Genomic DNA, 5,660 nt, shown 5'->3' with positions numbered 1-5,660 from the left:
TTTCGCTTTCCGTGCTCTGCTCTATGTCGGTGTCAGTTTGGTGAACTTGGTAACATCTCTTCTGTAGGCCTTCAACTGAGTCCTTGAAGTATTTCATTTGTAAAATATAGGTGTTCTCTTTTTCTTTAGAACGGGCTAGCTCCAATTTTAATCTTTGGGTCTCTTTGTCCTGTCTTTTAAGCTGTCCTTTTAGATCTCCTATTAATTTTGCAGCAGTCTCTAACTTCCTCTGCAGAGCATCACTCCGCTTTTCTTCTATAGCCTTTCTTTCCTGCCACACCTCAATGACTGCCTGCTGTTCTTGTATCTTATTAGCATTTTCTACCTTTTCATCTTCTTCCTTCAGGAGGAAAAAAAAGGAAATTATAACAATTTCTGATAACTTTGGTGCTTAATTTTAACAAAAGACAAATGAAAGTCAAATTTTTACATCATTCTATGAAAAGCAGCTATTGTGCCCACCCCTCAGTTGTCCCCATGATAAGACAGTTAGGAGCAAATAAGAATTCTACAGAAGTTCAGACCTTCTTAGGAAGAAATACTGAATTACATTTGCTGTTTCAAAATTTGAATTAACCTGGGTAGGGTCAATCTGGAAGAACAGGAAGGAAAATGATAACAATATATGCTATGAAAAATGTTAAAATAATAAATAATGAAACACACTTTAAAATTAAAAGCCTACACCCTGATTTCCATAGCATGTGTGAGAATTAGAAAAAGAATGAAGGAAAATTAAAGACTGCTAGTCTGATGAGACAGTTCTGATGACCTGAGTCCACTCTCCAGGCAAATAAATAAGTGTAATAAAGAATCCAAAAAATCTTTGCAAAATAGTTATATCTTCACTTTTAAATTAACTGATTAATATCCCATTTTTGTAATCTTCTGATAGGTAATTATAATATTAATCACTGTCAGACTACTCAGACAAAAAGATGTAAAAGTAAGTTCAGTCTACTCCCATAAACCCTAGTGATCTGAACATGTTCCTATGATAAGAAACATTTTCTTGGGTCTGTCCTCATTTCACTGTATGACAATTAAGGGACGTCAATGAAAAATTAGTATATATAGCACATGGAGCTAGAACTACGATTTCATATCAAGCAGAAACTTGGAAACATAAAAGGATCTGCAGTTCCCATTTGATGTCAATTACACAACTGTAAGTAACAGCTCTGCCCACAGCAACACACCAGGCACAGGCATATCACAGTCTCATCAAAGCACCAGGTGAAACAGAGGCCTAGGCAGAGGTTTCCATCTGTTCTTTAGTTTTCTCTGTGGGCAACGGCTTCAGACACAAATACTAAGCATGAAATAAAATCTACAGAACTGACCACAGCAGGTGAATTATATTGCAAAGGTCCTTAGCAAGCAAATTTCAAAGGAATTCTGATTGGATGTATAATACACAGACAGAAAAAATATCAAAGCTCAGACAGAAGGAAGCCCTCTGAAGGAGGTGCTGTGTGTACCCATCTAAGTTCAGTTCATGGAAAAACACAAAAGTGTCTTCAGCCTTTGACAATTATGGTCCCTCTAGAAAACAATACTCTAAGCCAGGCATACCTAACATAGACACAGCAGTCAGGAGATAGCAGGATCATCCAAACATACACAATATACTTACTCAATTGAAGAAAAAGCAACAATGTTTGAAATTGGTATAAACAGGACTGAATAATTCCAGCGCACAGGCATAAACTCTACTAGAATAAGATACATTAATCAGTTCACCACAGTTTAATGCCCCAACAATGCCTGTCTGCTAACACCCGCCCATCTGCTCATTAAGAAAGTCCTAACTAGTATTTGTCTTTTTAAGTTCATTTGTCCATGGAAAGAAAACAAAATCCAAAGGACAGAAATAAGGCCTTCCCCTTGATTGTTGATGGTTGCAAACCAATAATCTTACATTTGAATTTTTAATCAGCCTCTGGAACTTAGAACACCCTGATTCACCTCTGCTCTAGCTCAGGACTCACATAATACCTAAAATGAATTTTTTGAGCCAACAACTCAGTATCAGATTGTGCTTTTGATTTGCTATTGATTATGTTTTTTTTTTTTTTTTTTTTCCCCACATGAAAAGGCAGTGTTGTACAAGGCTCTGCCCTGCACCAAGCCATCTGAATTCCAATTCTGGTAAGGGACTAATACAGCCAGCAACAAATCACTTTTGAGTTTTCATTTTTTATTGGAAAATCAGTGAAAGCAAACCTTTCAGGATGAGTTCATTTAGAAGTTAAGATTATAATCTATGTGGTGCATAATGCCATCCTATTCCCTAAAGAACCTTAGTACCTAAATGTTTACAAAACTTAGAACATAATTTGCATAAACAATCCACTGCATTTCTTTTTTGTAATAAATCTACAGAATTTTACATTGTGACAAAGGTATTTTCACAATTTCAGTATCATAGCTAAACTAGATGGGAAGACTTCAGATGGGACAAGGTAGATATTTGACTTACAGTTTACGTTCTACTGAGACTTGAGGTAACATATGCAAACCACTTTAAGGGACACAGTAGAGGACAGAACAATCTCAACAACTATATTGGTGTGATACTTACAGTTAGTATGAGGTTCTCAATGGCTTTAGAAAATAAATTATTTTCCATATTAGCAGTTTGACTTAATTATAAAAGTTTCTAATTCACATTCATAAGGCACTTGAATAAGAAAATTACAAAATTGTGACAAGCTAGCCAACATCTATATTTACCATTTCATATAATTTAATTTTCTCCTGTAGAAAGTTGATTTGAGTTTTTAATTCTGCCTCATTTTTCTGATAATCCTTTAACAGATGGTTTTGTTTTTCCAGCTGCTGCTGCTGGGCAAGAACCTGCTGTTTGATGAGAACTAGCCCACCAACAGAGGTATAAGGGGTGCTGCTCTGCAATATCTCACAAGCCTGTAAGGTGAAAACAGAAAGAAACTTCAACATACTGAACCCCCAAGTGACTATTTGTGAACAGAATTCTGGAGGCCTGTTCTGTAGACACTGGATCACTGTTATGTGTCTTCACTTCAGGGGTTTGAGACCTGGACTGAACGAGCCATAAATTATCTTTCAAAAATTGTTCAGAGAAAGCAGGTCCAGTGAGGGAACTAGGACTGAGGCCACCCACAGTCCCATGAGAAGTGAGACAGGAACATATTGCTTCTTTCTGGTGACTTTTCAGACTCCACTTTCAATTTCTTTCAAAGTCTTGATTGTATTTTTACCCCTAAATTCTGTAGGACACCAGTATACTTACAAAAGGAAGCTGTGAAGGAGAGGGTTTATTTGCCTTATGTCCATGTCCTAGTTCATCTTCAAAGGAAGTCAAGCCAGGAACTCAAACAAGGTAGGACCCTTCAAGCAAGAGCTGATACAGAGGTGCATGGTGGCTTCCTCCTCATGGCTTGCTCAGCCTACCTTCTTAGAGAAAACAGGACCCCTCCCCAAAATGGCACCACTTGTCATGGGCTGAGCCCTCTAGCACCAATCACTAATTAAGAAAATGCCTAACAGGCAAATCTTATGGAGGCATTTTCTCAACTGAGGTTACCTTGACATTAAATTACCAGGGAGGTTTCCCAAGTTAAACTTAAAATAAATGGAAGTTGTAGATCCAGATACCCGTTGTAACCTGACTAAAACCATGCCAGGACTGCAAAGGTCCAATGCAACTACAGAGTGATATCTGCAAAATTCCATTCAGTCCACCCTGGCAAGATTTTGTAGACTTTCAAAATAGAAATAGGGGGTAAAAATAATATCAGGAAACCACTCATGAAACAGGAATTACAGTTTTGAGGTAGGTTGTGTAGTGGTGGCAGCATATGCCTTTAATCTCAGGACTCGGGAGGCAGAGGCAGGAGGATCTCTGTGAGGAGGCAAGCCTTGTCTACATAGTGAGTTTCTGGAAAAGACTTGGAAGCTCTGCAGAGAAACTCTGTCTCAGACAAACAAATTTGGTTACAAATATCAACACAAATGTACCAATGTTTTCAGTATGCTAAAATAGTACACTAAAGTACTTCTTTTAGTACACTAAAAGCAGCAAAGGGCTTCATAGGAAGTTTTGATTTGCCCTTGAATGGAATAAAGTATATAATCCATGTCTTAAAAACTAATCCACTTTGTTGTACTCATAATACTTACATGCTGGAATTGAATTTGTAATTTGTTACTTTGATCTTTCAATTGGAAAACTGTTTTAATCATTTCAGCTGTCTCTGATGGGAGATGTCATTCTGTATGTTTCTCATACTGGTTAATAATAAAGAACTGTTGGCCAATAGGAAAGGAAGATAGGAGGGACTAGGAGACAAGGAGGAAATAGGAAGTAGGAAGGAGGAGTCAAGATGGAGAGACTGGGGAGACCAGATGCCTGCCCCACTCCCCGGTAAGGAGGCCACGTGGAAATACATAGATCAACAGAAATGGGTTAATAATTAAAGGCAGAGCTAGCCGATAAGAAACAAGTAACTGGGCCAACAGTATTGTATCAAATACAGAGTCTCTGTGTGTTATTTGGGGCTGGCGGCGTGGCAGTGGGACCAGACAGGCAGCAGCAGGCGGAAAAACCGTACTCGTTACAGATGGCGCCCAACGTGGCTAGTAAGAACTTACTTACACTTAAAATTTAATAGAAGCTTTAAAAAAGGGTTTTAGAAACAAAAGAACAGAGACAAGCAAGGTTTCTTGCTGCAGCATTTTTCTCAGTTGAACTCTTTGCTAGAGACAAGCAGATATTCGCGTGGCTCCTTTAAGGGAAGATTCCTTACTTTGAATAAGCGGGGGAAAAAAACGCACAGCTTTTAAATAACTCTGCTAACAATTTATTGGTGTGTATGAGAGATGGCAATGGCAGTGACCACATCTCCAAGCCGGCAGCATGCAGATCAAGGCAGTGAGCGCAGCTTTCAGTGCTGGCGGTAAAAGTACCCGCCACCATCTTTGGTAAACCGCGGCTGACACAGCTATGACTTTCATTTTAGCAAAGTTGTTGTTTACCAGATAAAAGACTTGTGGCCAGACAAAGATAAAGATTTACAGTAAAGACAGATTCATATTAAGAAAAACCTCTAAAGGTTTACAGTGTGTTTTAAAATATAAGTAGACATGAAAAAAAAAATGGTTTTAAAGAGACAAAGAGGAACTGGGTGTTGTAGCACACGCCTTTAATCCCAGCACTCAGGAGACAGAGGCAAGCAGATCTCTGTGATTTGCAAAGTAAACCTGGTATGCAGAGCAAATTCCAGGACAGATAAGAGTTACACAGTAAAACCCTATGTCAAGAAATAAAAAATAAAAGTAAAATAAACAGAGTAATAATAAAGCCACGTAAAGATGAAAAGCTCAGAGAGAATCTGGTTACTGTATGCTATAGTGTTGTCTCTGCATTGTTTGACTGCTGAGAAAATAACAACTGATAAAGAAAATGCTGCTGCATTAATTCAATTTATATATTTTAAAAATGCTTTGACTCCAACATTTAAGTTCAAGGACAAGTTACTGGGGAAAAGGATTTCTATTTTTGTTTCCACAGAAAATAAAAAGCTGTGGATTCCTTCCAGACTAATGTGGTTTGAGCAAGCCAGGCCCCCTGAAACAGAGTCGTTGGTGATCCAACATTCAAAACAGCTTGGACAAAG

Source organism: Phodopus roborovskii, unplaced genomic scaffold, assembly GCF_943737965.1.
Source record: "Phodopus roborovskii unplaced genomic scaffold, PHOROB, whole genome shotgun sequence".
Classification (NCBI taxonomy): domain Eukaryota; kingdom Metazoa; phylum Chordata; class Mammalia; order Rodentia; family Cricetidae; genus Phodopus; species Phodopus roborovskii.
The sequence above is the reverse complement of the archived record's forward strand: the minus strand, read 5'-3'. Positions refer to the sequence as shown.